Below are 15,451 nucleotides of genomic sequence, written 5' to 3'. Positions count from 1 at the left end.
AAGGAGCCATATCCACACTGGGACCTGATATAGACAATGAAATGCTGTCCTTGAGCTGATGCTGCCATGGAACAAAACTTGAGGGTCTTGAAGGAGGAGATGAGATATTTTGCATTGGGTGGGCTGTGGATTGTGATGGGGTCAGGGTGTGGCAAGTTATATCTTCCAAAATATAATGGCTTTGGCAATATTTACTGTTCACAGATGTATTGTGTAGCTTTTTATGTGACTTGACATTTCTCCCATTGAGAGATGGAAGTTTAGCTTCCCTCCCTTAGTCATCATTGGGCAGGCCATTGTTATTTTTTTCAACCAACAGGATATGGCAGAAGTGTATGAATCTGAGGCTACCTTATAAAAAGGGGTGCCATGAGAAATATTCACTCCTTTCAACCTTCAACTACCATGTAAACAGTCCAGCTGCTCTAAAACTACTACATGGTGAGAAAGCTCAAACTAGCTCTGAGCAAAAGTGAAGAGAAAGGGTTGTCTAGCCAGCCCCTGAAGTTTAAGTTCCAGCTGCCATCCAGGCATGGATGGCACATCTGTAGTACACATCTATAATATCAGCTTCTCAGGAGGCTAAGACAGGAGGATTGCAAGTCCCAAGCCAGCCTGGGAAACCTAGTGAGGCCCTGCCTCAAACTAAAATTTTTTAAAGGGCTGAGGATATAGCTCATTGCTCCATGGGTTCAAACCCAAATACCAAAAGGAAAATTTTTAAAAATCCAGCCACCATCTGATTGCAGTTACACTCAGCGTCAGAACCACACAACTGTACTTTTTCTGAACTCCATCTACAGAAATGGAGATAATGAAATGGTTGTTGTACTACACCACTATGTCGAAGTGGCTCATTTTACACAAATAGGTACTTTAAAATCTTAACCTGTAGAAAATCTGGGTGAAGGGAATGTAGGAATTCTTTCTAGAATGGTCCTCTACTCCATGTGTCACAGCAGGGTGGGGACACAAGGACTGTAGTCCTTTCTCAGGATTACTCAGGGTAATCTACGACACTCAAATCTACACCTGTAACAATGGAGCCGAGCTGGAACTTCAGAAAGGGGAAGGATATAAAATAAACTGCCTGAAATTTCTCCCTTGTCTTTATAGGGCCAAGATACTTTATGGTTGCAGTTCAGAACACCTTCAGGTTTCCAACCCCATGGCTAGGAACAAGTGAAGCCTGGGCTTAACTCTGCCAACTGTTGATTTATTGTAAATCAAAACTACTCCTGAAAATTGCTCTGATGGGAAAGGAGGCCATCGATTAGGTATGTGCTACGTCTTTCTCTTTTTTTGCTGTCTCTTCCTTTCCCCCTAAGACAATGGACTCAGTTGGAGTGCTTCGTCACACATAGCCCTGGAGTGGAACCTGTGGGAGTTGAACAGGGAGATTTGCAGGAGAATGGCAGGCTATGAATTCTTATTCTTGGGTTACTTGAAGAGAATGTAGTATCTCTGGCATAGTGACAAACCCAGTAGAACTCTGATGTTCACCAAGAAGGCTTGATGGGGACAGGTTTCGGGGATGATAGAAAAAATGGTACCCTGTAAAGGGTTTACATTGATCACAGCGGGATGGAAGGGAGGAAGGTCAGTACCTGGTGAGGAAACTCACCTTAGAGGAAACATTTGGGGTAGAGTAGAAGATAGCAATAGGTGAGAATTCAGGACACAGAGTATGCCAGGCTCCTGACTAATAGGTGACTAGAGGAGCCGGGGATTTAGCTCAGTGGTTCCGCCACCTGCCTTGCAAATGCAAGGACCCGAGTTCGATCCCCAGTACCAAAAAAAAAAAAAAAAAAAAAAAACTGACTAGAGTTTTGACATTAAAATCAAGAGCTAAGGGGGTAGAAGCTTTGTAGTAGCAGCAATACTTAAAGACAAAATATGTGTGTAGATAAGAAGGAAAATGTTGACTGAGAGTCTGAGGCAGTTAGGCCAGAGAAAGTGAGAAAGAATGAAATCTCTGTCTTCACTTGATTCAGTGAAGTAAGCGCTACTGAAGCTCTACTATGTGTCACATTCTGTGCCACATGGTCGAGCTAGGTGCTGACACGCTGGTGAAGAAGAATTCCCGTCCACCAAGGACACTTAACCGACTGGGAAACAGACATGTAAACAAAGGACAGTGCTGTAGAATGCGTGCAGCAGAGAAGGTATGTGCAAGGTGGGTGCGAAGGTGACCTCAAGACATTCCTGGGAGTCATGGTGGAGGGAGGGAGATCCAGGAGGCATTGGCACAAAGAGAACCAGGGTAGGAATTCACAATGGCCATGGCCCGCAGGGGTGGCGAACCTGTGGCACGCGTGCCGCAGCAGGCACACAGAGCCCTCCCCACTGGCACGCCAGCCAAGTCGCCCCAGCAGCCGAGTATTAAGGTTTAATTGCAGTGTTGGCACCTCGCAATAAATGAGTGGGTTTGGGGTTGCAGTTTGGGCCCTTGTCTCTAAAAGTTCGCCGTCGTCACTGGCGTGGACATACTGGAGCCCTGGGCAGAGCCGCGGGGGCAAGGATCGCGGGTGTGGAGGGCAGGCGTGGAAAGAAGAGGGATGACAAAAGGAGACGATCCATGAAAGCGGCCTTGGAACAGGGAATTCCGGAAGGCAAACAGCAGGTCAAAGAGAGGAGCTAGACAGGAGGAAGTAGGAACTGTATCAGGCAGCGGGCTAGAGGAAGAAACAAGGTTGTTTACGAACGCACTGGGAGAGGCACAGAATTCAAGTGATGTGTGTAGACACTCGTTAGGTCAATTTAGGGGAAAAGGGCAGATTTTGGTAGGAGACGCGAAGGACTGCTTAACGCAGGTAGAGAAAACTGCGTCTGGGGATTAGAGTCAGAGGCTGTGTTTGGAAGCCACAAATCAAGAGGGATCATCAAACGCGGCCTCGGCTCTCCCACGTCGCTGGAAGAGAAGAAATGAAATAGTCTTCACTTTTGCCTTTGCAGAAACCAAAAGAGAAGAACCCGTCGTCCGGCTACGACGGCATCAGGTGCAAACGCTTGTTCCGTCGGTGACTAGACAGGTCCGAGAATTGTTGTGCTGAGGGAAAAGGAAGGGGCTGTTCCCAGTTGCTATGGTGACAAGGTAGGCGCATTCTCTCCGTACCGCCACACATTTACGAGGCCGTTTCTTCCCCTCGTTGCTATGGCTACCTAGAGGGACTGTTCCCACCGCCCGCCCCGCCCGCCGAAGTCGCCGAGACCAAGTGGAGGTAGGGTCTTGTCCTCCGCTTGCCGTCCAGTTGCCTTGGAGACGGCGGGTGCCCGGGCCCCGCCCCTCTCGGACTGACAGCGGGGCCGCAGCGCGCCTGCGCAGTGCTCTCTTCCCCCGCAGTCTCTGTGCGTTGAAGCCGGAGACCGCGGCGGCCTCTGCTAGGACCCTCCGCCCGGGAGCCGCCGGCCGAGCCACAGCCTCGCCGCAGCGCCCCGCCGCCCGTCCCCTCCCCTGCCGCCTCCGCCGGAGCCACCTCGAGCACTGTAAGTCCGGGCCGAGGCGACTGACGCCGTGGGGCTGAGTCAGCGGGAGGCCCGGGCCCGGGCTGGGGGAGGGGAACCGGGCTCCCCATCCGCGCCTCCCGCGCCCCCGCCCCCACCCCCGCCCTCACCCCCGGCTTCCGCCTCCCTGGCCCTCTCTCGGGGCTCCCCGCGACCTCCCTAGCCACTCCTCCCTTCCTCCTCGTCCTCCCTCCCGGCTTCCCTACCCCCGGACCCACCTTGGGGGTCGCGCCCCCCCCCCCACTTGGCGCTGCCGCACCTCTGCCCGGCCTGGTGTTCTCCCCCGAGCTACCTCCGCGTCCTTGGCCCTTCCCGCTTCCTACTCTGGGCCTGGCGTCCTGGCCTCTGGTTTCCCCAGTGATAAGAAAGAGTGACAAGGCAGAGAGCGAGGGAGCCCAGGAGGACAGGGACGTCCGTCTGTCCGACCTGGGAGCCCAGGGTTCTGCCCCACAGGCTCCTGGCCTGGCTGCTTTGGGAAACTGGTCTGACAGTGCCGACCAACTGCCCCAGAGCCTGTGGGGCTTTCAGAATCGGTTTTGCCGAGCAGGGTCCAGCCCTTTCGCTATCGGCCGCCGTTTGGTGGACATTGCCAGTGCGTGGTGGCCTTCTAGTGGGCTGAGCCACTGCCCTGGCTGAGCGTGGAGGGAGAGGAGAAAGGGGTGCGTTTGGAAGCTCCTGTGCTTCTGGTGTGTTGTGGATGAGCTTCTTGCAGTACTCTTTAAAAAGGCTTTTTTTTTTTTTTAAATAGCATTACAACCTTGGTATAATGTGGGCTTTGAAAACAGACCTGATAATTATCTATAACAAATGTTTACTGTTTGTGTAATGAGGGGTATTGGCAGGACTTGACTTTGGATCCTTGTAAATTCCATGAAATAACCAAATAGTTGGAAAAGTGAACTTGGATGTTGTAGGAGCAGAGGAGAGAGCAGAGAGACTTGAGGTTTTCCGTGGTGTGGGTCTGAGGCCCATGACTCTGCCTCCTGAGGCTGAGTCACAGTGTGTGAGAGGCTGTCCCACAGGGGTCCAGCATGTGTGCACAGTCCCCTCTGTCATGCCTGCTACTCATTTACTTGCCCCACTTGCAGGCATTGGTCTTGGAATAGAGGAGGATGCCAGACTGTTTCCTTTTTCCAGCAGAAGCTGAGCTGAAGTCAGAGTTGGTCCTCACAGTCAGAGCTCCTAATAGACATGCCTCAGCTGGTGGGCTCCTAGCTACTGCGTGTGCCTTCTTGTCCACTCTTTGATCCTCCTCCTCTTCTTCCCCCCACTTCTTCTTCCTCTTCCTCTTCCTCTTTCCCTTCCCCTTCTTCTTCTCCTCCTCCTCCTCCTTCTCCTCCTCCCTCTCCTCCGTCTTCTTCTTCTTTTTTTTGGCTTCCAGGTATCAGTATATGCTTAGAAAATATGCATAAATACAAGCTAGTTCCATAGTACAAGAGGTTTTGTTGTTTGTTTGTTTTTACTCCAGGCTGCAAAGAAGTGGCTTGTCCACTTCTAAAAAGTCGTGGTGGGATTTAGCTCAGTGGTTCCGCCACCTGCCTCGAAAGCTCAAGGTCCGGAGTTTGATCCCCGGTACCAAAAATAAAAAAAGTCGTGGTGAAGGAGCCACTCATTTGGACCTCCTGGGCTTTCGAACAGTGAGAAATAACGATTTTGCTCCCTGACTTTGCTCAATCATGACCTATTGGCAGCCTCCTCAGAGCCACTCCCTGCCCCCATGCCCATCAGATTAGTTTACAGTAGCAACGACGGCTGTCGCCCTAGTTTTAAACATAGAGATGAAGTTCAGGAGAACTACAGTCCCCTTCCAGCAGGGTGGTTTCTTCTGTTTCGAATGCCAGTCTGGGGTTTGGTGGGATGCACCTGCCTGTAGCACAGTGGGAACTGTAGGGCCTGAGAGTTACATTCCTTCTTGTGGTCCTGTGTGTCACATAGCTCACCGAAATACCCGAGGAGGGCAGGAGAAGACAGCTGTGCTGGAGAGCTGCTCCTCCTGGGCTGAGTGTATTTTGGGAATCAGTGATATTACTGGGGTGGAGGGTTGTGAATTAAGCAAGAAAATGTGTCAAGGCTAGATAGATCAGGAGGGTGTGAGTGAAATGTTCCCTTTCTAGCCTGCTGAGGGGATAGTACGTTTTCAGAGCCAGAGTGGTTTTTATATGGGTTAATTTGCCTGTGAAATTCATACCAGTGTTTTATGAGATAGTGATGAATGCTTTTTAAACTGCTTCTGTGAGGAAGCAGGACTAGTACCTTTTATACATTGCCTGTCCAGCTGTTACTGAAGGTAATTGTTATAACCAGGGACAGGGACATGATTTGAACCAAGTTAGACCTAAACTTATGTGATGGATCTCATGGTTTTGTAAGACTATTTCCTTGATTCTAAGGCACACTACAAATTTGCCAGCAGCTTTTGGGTAAAATAATTTAATACTACCAGAAAAAAATATGTGTGTGTGTGTTTTCCAAGGTGGATTCCAATTTCAGAAGCATTGAAACAGGAAGTGGCAAGACGTGAAGGAGGTGTTCACTTGTCTTAGAATTAAAGAATAGTGTTCATAATATTCCTGTGTGCTGGTGCCAGTACTGGCTGGGCTTCCTGAGAGTGCACACATTATAGAGGTAGGTTTCTTCAAGCCCTTCCTTCTGGGAGCCAACTTTGTGGGGCTATTTGTAAGATAATCAGGGAGAGTTAGGCCTGGTCGTGCTGATTACACCGCGGAAAGTTCTCGTATGGGAATCTAAACCAGGACTTTCCTGTTGCACTGTCCAGAGACTGAGCAAGCATTTAGTAGCAAACATCTTATGCACTATACCTGAATTGAGACAAGTGATACTGTTCAGAAACTGAATAGAAAATATAATTTTTCTGATCAGAGTGCATCTGGGCTGATTTGTTTACAGATACATTTGTAGAAATGGAGGGGCCTCAGATGATATAATTTAATGTCCTTATTTCCAGATTTTGACTTGAGACACCGCAAGTTAAGTGACTTGCTCCAAGGTCACCCAGTGAATATAGAAAGTATATAAGAACACTTTGCCACTGTGTGCACCAGGCAAATGAGTGTTGGTGGTGGTTAATGTCTGCATTAGGATAAGAACCCAAGTTTCCAGACTGTTATACAGCACCACTCTGCTTCATCCCTCATGTTTAATAGCTCAGAGGATTTAAATAAAAAACAATTTAGTAATCTGTCATTAGCCCTGTAGGTACAGGCTTGTTTCACATCAGCTGAGATGTTGCTAAGACAGGAAAATTTAGTGTCAAACTGTCCCATTAAATATTTATTCTTGCCACCTTAAAAATAATAATTTTTCCTCACACATTTTGACTTCAGGAAGGTTTTTCTTTTTTCAGTTTGCATTAACTAACACAAAGCAAATGCAAAGTTGGTATTTGAAGTCTCCTCAACTTCTAATCTGTGAGGCAGCTGCCTAGTTCTAGAAGTAGGCTGTGAGGAGCAGAAATGGGGATGACAGGAGGAGTGAGCATGTTGGGTGACTTCGGGGTTATCTTCCAGCTTTCCAGTGTAACCTTTTAGAAGTCCTAGAAGTCCCGTGGGCCTTTAAGCCCTACTGTTGGGACACTGAGGCAGTCTGGCCTCTGGAAGCAGACAGATCTAAGTTCAAATCCCAGTCCTGCCACTTCCTGGATGTGTGACATTGGGCAGATTATATAACCTTTGAGTGCCAGTTTTCTCATCTGTATGCATGGAATAATGACCATCTGTTTTACAGGGTTGCTGGGAGGAATAAATCAATGAAAGTATGTGGAGTATCTGCTTACTAAGAGATAACTATCATTATTTTATATTTGCTCATGTCCAAAATAAAAAAGTAATGCTTTCAAATTTTATCATGACTTAGGTCTACCCTGGGCCTGCAATTCAGTAGCCTCTATCCCATGGGAGCCCTCTGGGTACATTTGACATGCACAGAGACAAGATTTGTCCTGTAAAGACCTGACACTTGCAGTATTATTTCAACTGCCAGAATCGGACCAGAGTGTGTATGAAATGCCCCTTTGTCTCCATGTGTTCAGCTGACCCCGTTATCTGAAAGAATGGCTCTGCAGGAGCAGTTGACTCTAGCAGAGCACAGACGTGGCGTTTGTGTGTCGTGAGGGTGGGGAGCTGGTCTGGGGAGCGATCTTAGTGTGAAGCGGAAAGGCCTCCGAGCGCTTGCCTGTGAGTAAAGCTCACATGGCCTTCATGTGCTTCCTCCACAGTTGGAAGTGCACCATGGATTGGTGACTTTGCTCAGATCACATCCTGCACACATAACACAAGGGAAGGAGCTGCTGACCTCAGGAGGGAAATCTTTCTAGTGAGGAAAGGTAAAGGAATATCACTTTACATGGGCACAATTACAGATGGACTCAACACAGAGACTAGTGAGGAATTAACGAGCCAGGGCAAGCATTAGATGGGAGAATACAGATGAATTTAAATCTCTAGCTGGATTTCATTAGGGAAGAAAATACCCATATATTGCATTTAAAGATTGAAAAGATAAATGCAATAGTATTTACTTCTGAGAAATGGCCTGGTATGGGAGGGAAGTAGGAGATTCAAAGGGAGCACTTAATTTATATGCTTTGTATTGTACTTGTTAGAAGGAGCACACATGCTTTGTAATTTAGTGAGGACCAGATAGAGTTGGTAGTGGTCAATGATCAGTAAATATATTCTGGTACAAAAGAAGCAGTTGTCTTTACCTGGAGCCTTCATTACCTGGGGCAGATAGGGTTAGATTGCTTCTTTGGGCAGGCCAAGCCAGTTTCCACCAAACAGGCTCTGAAGTGAGGGTGAGACTCTGTGAAGTGGCTGCCAACATACTTAATGGACAACCTACTTCACCCCCTTCCTAGTCTTTCCGAGAATAGTTTCTTCCTTTTCTCTACCAGCTGAAGCATTCATTACTTTTCTAATTAACTCAGTTTTCAACTTTTGAGAAAAATGGCATGTGTCCCACATGACCTTTATGAAAAATCTGTGCTTCTTACTTCCCGTCAAGAGATTTTGGTGTTTACGGGGACCCCAGCTGAAGTACTGGTGCCCTCTGTATGGTACCTTTGGTCTAACTCAGTCCTAGCTGGTAGAGCACACCTTTCACCTGATGACTTACTAACTGCTTCTACTGAGAAGTACTGATAAACTAGGATGAAATCAGTAAGTACTGTTGAGCTTTTAATTTGTCAGTTGTGTTTTCTAGCTAGGTATCTTGTGTATTGTAGAAAGATGATGAACCTGTCATTTGGACGCGTGCTTTGGGTACTTGCCTGGGAGTTAAGATGGATTATGCAGAGTAAGTCACATCCTGTCACCCAGTCTTCCATTTGGCCAGGAGTACAAATTGTGTGACAGGCGATGCTGTTGAGACACCCGTGGCCAGGGTGGTTTTCCCTCTGTGGAGAGCTGACCTGCCAGTCCTGGCCCAAGCTCTTGGTTTTACTAGCACCATGCCCTACCATCTTTGCTAAACTGGCTGGATGTGGTGGTTACCCAACTTTTATCATTACATCAGTGCTTTGAGCTCTGGATGCTTCATTTGCCTCAAGTTAATAAATACTTGGCCTATTTGAAATATTTCAACTCCATGCTAAATAATTTTTTCTCCTGAAACTATTTCCTGTATATAAGAGATACATACCACTTGTGTGATAGTTATGTTTAAAATAAATGAGCAGGGGCCGGAGATTTAGCTCAGTGGTTCCGCCACCTGCCTCGCAAGCACAAGGTCCTGAGTTTGATCCCCAGTACCTTCCCCTGCAAAATAAAATAAAATAACTGAACAATGGGGCCGGGGATGCAGCTCAGTGGTGCCGCACCTGCCTGGCAAGCACAAGGTCCTGAGTTCGATCCCAGGTACCAAAAATAAATAAATAAATAAATAAATAATAACTAAGCAAGAAACATGGCTTCAAATCTGCCCAGCAACTTTGACCATCTATGCAAAAGCCTTAAAAGGAACACATATCGTTAGGTCAGAAACTGCCATTCTAGAAATACTAGAAAAACAGAGATGCTTTAAAAATACTTCTACAAGTGATGCCGCCACCTGCCTTGCAAGCGAAAGGTCCTGAGTTTGATCCCCAGTACCAAAAAATAAATAAATAAATAAATAAATAGACTTCTACAAACATCTTAGTACACCATTATTAATAATGTCAAATATTTAAAACAAAAGGGTCAGCAACTGGGGATTGGTCAGGTTCATCCAAGTAAAATACTGCACAGGTATTAAAAACATTTGTAGAAGAATTTTTATTGACATAACTTTTTATATCATCAATGAAAAGAGCAAGATGCAAAATAGTATGTCAAGGGTGATACCTTTTTTTTTTTTTAATATAGGGATTGAACCCAGGGTCTTCACACTGAGCTACAAGACCACCCCCTACACCCTGTCTTTTTGCAAATTTTTTTTTTACACAGGTTCTATAAGTCACTAAGTTTCCCAGGCTGGGCTCAGACTTGCAATCCTCCTGCCTCATTACAGGCATGAGATGATAGCATTTTTGTAAAGAAAAATATGAAAAGATACTGGAGACCACATGCCATATCATAAAGAATTATCATTAACTGATAGATTATAATTTTTTTCTTTAAAAAGCTTTTCAGTGCTTTCTGCGCTTTTCTGCATTAAGCTATTATAACTTTGCTACTTTTTAAACCAATGACATGTAGATTCCATGTAGTAGAGCATCTCTAAGAAAATCACAAAGCATTTGTTTTTTATCCTGTTTCATTATAACAACCATAAAAACATTTCTTAGAGGTGTTTCTTTAGTAGCCTCTTCATTCCCTCTGTGAGAGGGCACATGCCTGAAGTATGACTGTGTAGATGTGTGTCTTAAAAACAGCAGAGTCTGGGGCTGGGGATTTAGCTCAGTGGTGCTGGAGCCTGCCTCGGAAGCGCAAGGTCCCGAGTTCAATCCCTGGTACGAAACAAAAAGGAAAAAAACAGCAGAGTCTGTCAATCCAAATAAGTAATCACTCTTGCTTCAAATAAGATATATATGAACATATATAATACAGTCTTAAGATAGTCTTTGCTTCTTGACTTCTATTGTTTAAATTTATCAGAAGCCATGCCACAGAACTCTGTTTTATGTGGCCTTTTTTGCCCCAAGTCTTTTCAGATTTCCAGTTCTCCAGTGTTATGGAGGCCTTCCTGGAGGCTTTACCTTGTATTTGGGTACCTTTGTCCCTCTGTCTCTGATCTAAAAGATTATCCCCCGAAGCCTACCACGGCCACCTTCCTCCCTTCACCCTCAGTCACGTTCTGCTTGGCTGTCAGCCCACAGGCCCCTGTCTTTCGGGGATGGAGATGGTGGATGTCACCAGTAGGGCCTGATGGGCCGAGATCCTGCTCAGGAACGGATAGGGCAGCTCCCTCTTTGCTGCCCGGACCTCTGGAGTTGCTAACTGTTGGAAAGTCTGGCCTGGCAGCTGTCTTCCTGCTTCATCGTTACTGTCCACACACACATTGGACATTGGCACAGTGGCTGGGGCTGGTGTACTGACACCTGTGTTCTCCCAATGGTCAAGTCTGCCCAGCTCTAGCACTAGGGACATGGTATTTCTGGCCTCCTCCTAGGGCTCTGGGACTTGGAGTTGAGGGACATATGGCCAGTTGCATAACTCGGCATGTGCTACAAGAAGTGTTTGCTAAGCATGATCTGTCTCTTCTTCCAAATGGTTCTGACTACCCAAACACTTGTCCCAGATTGGGCAGATGCCCTCCCTGCTGTCTGAAATTATTGTGAACATGTATTTGGGTATGTCTGGCTGGAGAGGCTCCACTGCCAAGTGATTGTTGGAGAATCAGCCATCTTATCTTGAGAGCGTTGTTGTCCTGGTCACCCTGTAATATAATATAACATAACATAATATCCTGGTCACCTTGGAATGGTGTTTTCTGACTGGTAAGAAATGAAATCTTAGCTGCCCTGAGTCAGCAAGATCATAGTTGGGACTAATGTGTGGAAGAGGCGGTTCTTGGACCACTGGGTGAAATTAAATATCTCTTCCCATATGTGGAGCGTTGTGCTGGAGACTTATCTCCAGGGGTGTAAGATGTACTGTGCAGCTAGTGACTCTTGGCAGCCAGCCCACCCTCCACCCCCTTCCTCTAGTAGGTTATTGCCACTTGTCGAGGCCTCTGATTTTGTCTGTGATTTGTTCTGATTTTAGATGAGTAGGGTTCACAGCTGAAAGCTTCCACTTTTGGCATCCTATTAACACCCTTAAGTGACAGGATCACTGCTAAGTACAGAGATGTCTTATGGTGGCCCCAAAATAGCAAGTTACAGTGTTTTGAGAAAACTTGTATTCCACAGAAAGTATAGCTTCTGGGTTTATAGGTTATTTGCCTAAATTTGTACATTATCTTCACAGGGCCTTATTATAAGCATACTGTCAATTAGTATTTGCCAAGTCCTTTCTCTGTTCTGTATTTGTAGTCACTATGGGATATAAAAGAAACAAGATTCAACTCCTGTTCATGAGGAGACTGTAGTCTGTGTGGAAGATAAGATAGATGTGTGGGGCAATAATATTGGATGTCAGAAACACACCTTTGGTGCTTTGTTGTGTAAGAAATAATCTCAGCTAATATTTTGGTGAGCAAGTTAAACACAAAATTGTATGTCACTATAACAGACAGGGACAAGATCTTACCAGTGCTGGGAATGGATGAGTTGGTAACCCAGCAGGAAGAGTGGCCCTGAGCTGGGGAAAGCTAGGGAAGGCTTCAGAGAGGGAGACACACGGAGCCAGCCACATGTGTGGAATGATACGGGAGCTCCCCACCTACAGCTAAGAGGCAAGCAGAAATGAACAGTGAGTTGCTGTCATTGGTACTATGGAGTCTAAATTCCCAAAGGATTCTGAGGGGAAGCTAGTCATTGTGATGGGAAAAAACTTCACAAAGGAAGCAGAACCCAACCTTGCCCTGAGGATGAGCAGGCTGTGAACAGACAGAACACGAAGAGGGCTTTCCACAAGGCAAAGTGCAGCATCAGCAAGGACTGTAAGCAGGTGGCTGGGACCAGACAGACCCAAGGCATGAGCTTGGGAGACTGTTGGTTTCATCCACTGGAAATTGGGCAGTTTAATGAGACAATTTGGAGATGACTTTAGCTTTAGACATGGAGAACTAGAAACACAAAGGGATATGACACTGGGGTATGATGGAGTGACCACATAGAACCAGAAGCCGAGGTGGGATTGGAGGGGGAGTGATGGGTGTGGAATTAGCAGTGCAGTGTGGGAAGGCTTGCCTGGGAGGGATCTCTCCAGAGGTCTTGGTCCCGAGCCCCAGACTGGATCCCCAGTAAGAGGCTTTGAGGATTGTCCATGGTTAGGAAGAGAATGAAGAGATGGGGAGGTTAGGGAGAAGGAAAGGGGAAGGAGGAAGGATCAGCACTGCATTTAACTAGAAGAGTCTTGGTGATTGCTTAGGGCACCAGTTCAGTGGAGCTCTGCAGGTGGAAGGCAGGTCACAGGGGAGTTGGGGCTCGGTAGAGAGAAGAGAGGTTGTATGTGGTCACCAGAGAAGTGCAACAGCAAAGGGGACAAAAGGCAGAAGGAGCAGCAGGATAAAATTTTTTTGTTACAAAATACTTCTATTCTTTATCAGAAAGCATATGTAAAATTGTAATGCTTTTGTAGTAAGTTTTATCATTGTAGTTTTTAAAATATATTTTGTATATTAAAATGTTTCATCTGCAGATTTCTCCATAGCAAGCTAATTTATATATCTATCGCTTCAAGTACCTCATTTCACCTGTGGTGTTCCATCTTACTGATATCAAATATGCTTCACCATCAATCTGTTATTGGGTAATCTAGTTATTTCTAACATTTTGAACATGGAAACATCTCTGTTCTGAACCTCATTGTACCAGTGACTATTTTTATTTTATGGGTCATTTCTTTAGGACATATTCCATAAAGTGGAATCACAGAGCCAAAGGGTACTTGTGGTTTTTTAAAAATAGGGTTGTTGGGCTGGGGATTTAGCTCAGTGGTTCCACTGCCTGCCTTGCAAGCTCAAGGTCCTGCCGAGTTAGAGGCCCCCCAAAAAAGTAGGGTTGTTACATGTTGTTCTCCAACTAACTTGCAGTTAGACCAAGTGTTTGCTATTAATTTAGAATGACTTTGATAATACGGAGGTCTGAGCGTATCTAGTAGCAAAAGGGAAGGAAATTGCTGGGCGTGGTGGTGCACACCTGTAATCACAGCACTTGTGAAGCTGAGACAGGAAGGTCACTTCAAGGTGACTTCAAGGCCAACCTGGGCTACATAGTAAGACCGTATCTCAAGAAGGGGGGAAGAATTTATAGGCAGCCCTCTGTATCTGTGGGTTCTGCATCTGCAGAACTGACCAACCATGTATTAAAAACTTGGAAAAAAAACTCCAGAAAGTTTCAAAAACCGAAACTTAAATTTATCACGTATCAAGCAGTATGCTGAACCCATGTGAATGAAATGACTTGTAGTCATTGCATGACGTATTAGTCACCTTTCTGTCGCTGGGATAAAGTCCTACCATACAAACTTAAAGGAGGAAGGATTTATTTGGCTTGCACTTTCGGGGGTTTCAGTCCATGATAGGCTGGCGCCAAAGAGGGGAACATCAATGTTGGGGGGAGATGGCAGGGAGAGCTCCTCAACTCTCAGCAGCTGGAAACAGCATAGGAGGAGCTGGAGAACAGACACATCCCTCAGAGCCACACCCCAGCGACCCACTTCCTCCACCAGGCCCCACCTCCTATCAGCACCTTCCAGAGGTGTATTCCTGATCCAGTCACCTTCTCCAAGTCCCACCTATGAACGCATGAGCCTGTGGGGGGCCTTTTTCATCCAAACCACATTAGGTATTTTAAGTCATCCAGAAATGATTTAAAGCGTGAGGAAGGATATGTATTGGTTATACACAAATACCATACCATTTCATGTAAGACCTGAGCATCAGTAATTTTGGTAGCCAGACAGTGTCCTGGAACCAAGGAATAACCACATTGGAGCGAAACAGGTGCAAGAGAGAAAGAGAGCAAGAAGCAACGATCCTTGGGATAACAGAAAGGGTAGCTCTGCTGAGGAGAAGGCTCTCCCTTCCTCTGAGACTGATGGGAAAAGCTATAGCTTTTTCTGCTCCATTTGCAGGGTGAAGTTCAGGGTGCCTGGGATTTCTGCTTCATTTCTCTAAAGCAGCCAAGGCCATTTGCTGCGGAGGGGCTAGTGGGATGTCAGTAGGAGACAGAGGTCTGGAGGCCTGATTAACCACAGTAAGGAATGAGCCTGGGCGTATGGAGCTGAATAAAAGTCTTCTTGTGCTGAGTTAGACCCAGGAATCCATAACAGGCTGAGCCTTAAAGTCCACTGGCTAGAGAAACAGCAGTGGGAGGGCCCCAGGACTGGGCATTGGTTGGCATGTTTAGAGCCAAGTTTCTGAGAGATTGGTCAGCACATCCAGGGCAAGGTTTCCAAGGGGCAGAGGTGGAGGGAAGGGCTGCAGCTCTAAGATGGCACTGGTCGTCAGCCAGAATGAGGGTTCAGAGTAATTACAGGCTCCAGTGAGAACAGAAAACAGGTTCAGAACATGAAGGATGAGTGTTGAGGAGCTTATTGACAGAGGAAAATTTTCATTTTAGTTTTACAGCTTGGCAGAGGTTATTTTTACCTTTAATCATTTACCTTTGCATCCTGTTTAGATTTTTAACACATGGGTGAACATAACCAGTAATGTGCGTAATCTAGTGATTATAGTCTCAGAAGGAGACTGCACCTCAGGTGGATCTGGATTGTTTTGAGACCGATGGAGAAATGAAGACGGTGCAGGATCGTGGAGTCTGGGTTGATAGGAACCGGGAAGAGCCCTGCTTGTCAGCCAGTAGCTTTCGTGCTCCCAGCTTGTCCTCCTAACAGTGGGG

General features: G+C 46.3%; 1 protein-coding gene across 3 annotated transcripts in view; it reads left to right on the top strand.

The window, feature by feature from the left end:
- The first annotated feature begins 3,198 nt into the window (after positions 1-3,198).
- Mapre3 (microtubule associated protein RP/EB family member 3) overlaps positions 3,199-15,451 on the top strand; it is a 73,368-nt gene continuing 61,115 nt past the window's right edge. For 2 of the 3 annotated variants that reach the window (XM_013070125.2, XM_004839155.4), the window contains exon 1: positions 3,199-3,486. The gene's annotated coding sequence lies outside the window, so the exon portion shown is untranslated. Of the gene's footprint in view, positions 3,487-7,738; positions 7,847-15,451 lie in introns of those variants that run through there. The other variant, XM_087216552.1, reaches the window with a different exon arrangement.

Source organism: Heterocephalus glaber, unplaced genomic scaffold (assembly GCF_053883595.1).
Source record: "Heterocephalus glaber isolate CG9 unplaced genomic scaffold, H.glaber_assembly_v1.0 deba00001457, whole genome shotgun sequence".
Taxonomy (NCBI): domain Eukaryota; kingdom Metazoa; phylum Chordata; class Mammalia; order Rodentia; family Bathyergidae; genus Heterocephalus; species Heterocephalus glaber.
This window is presented reverse-complemented; position numbering and strand designations above follow the sequence as displayed.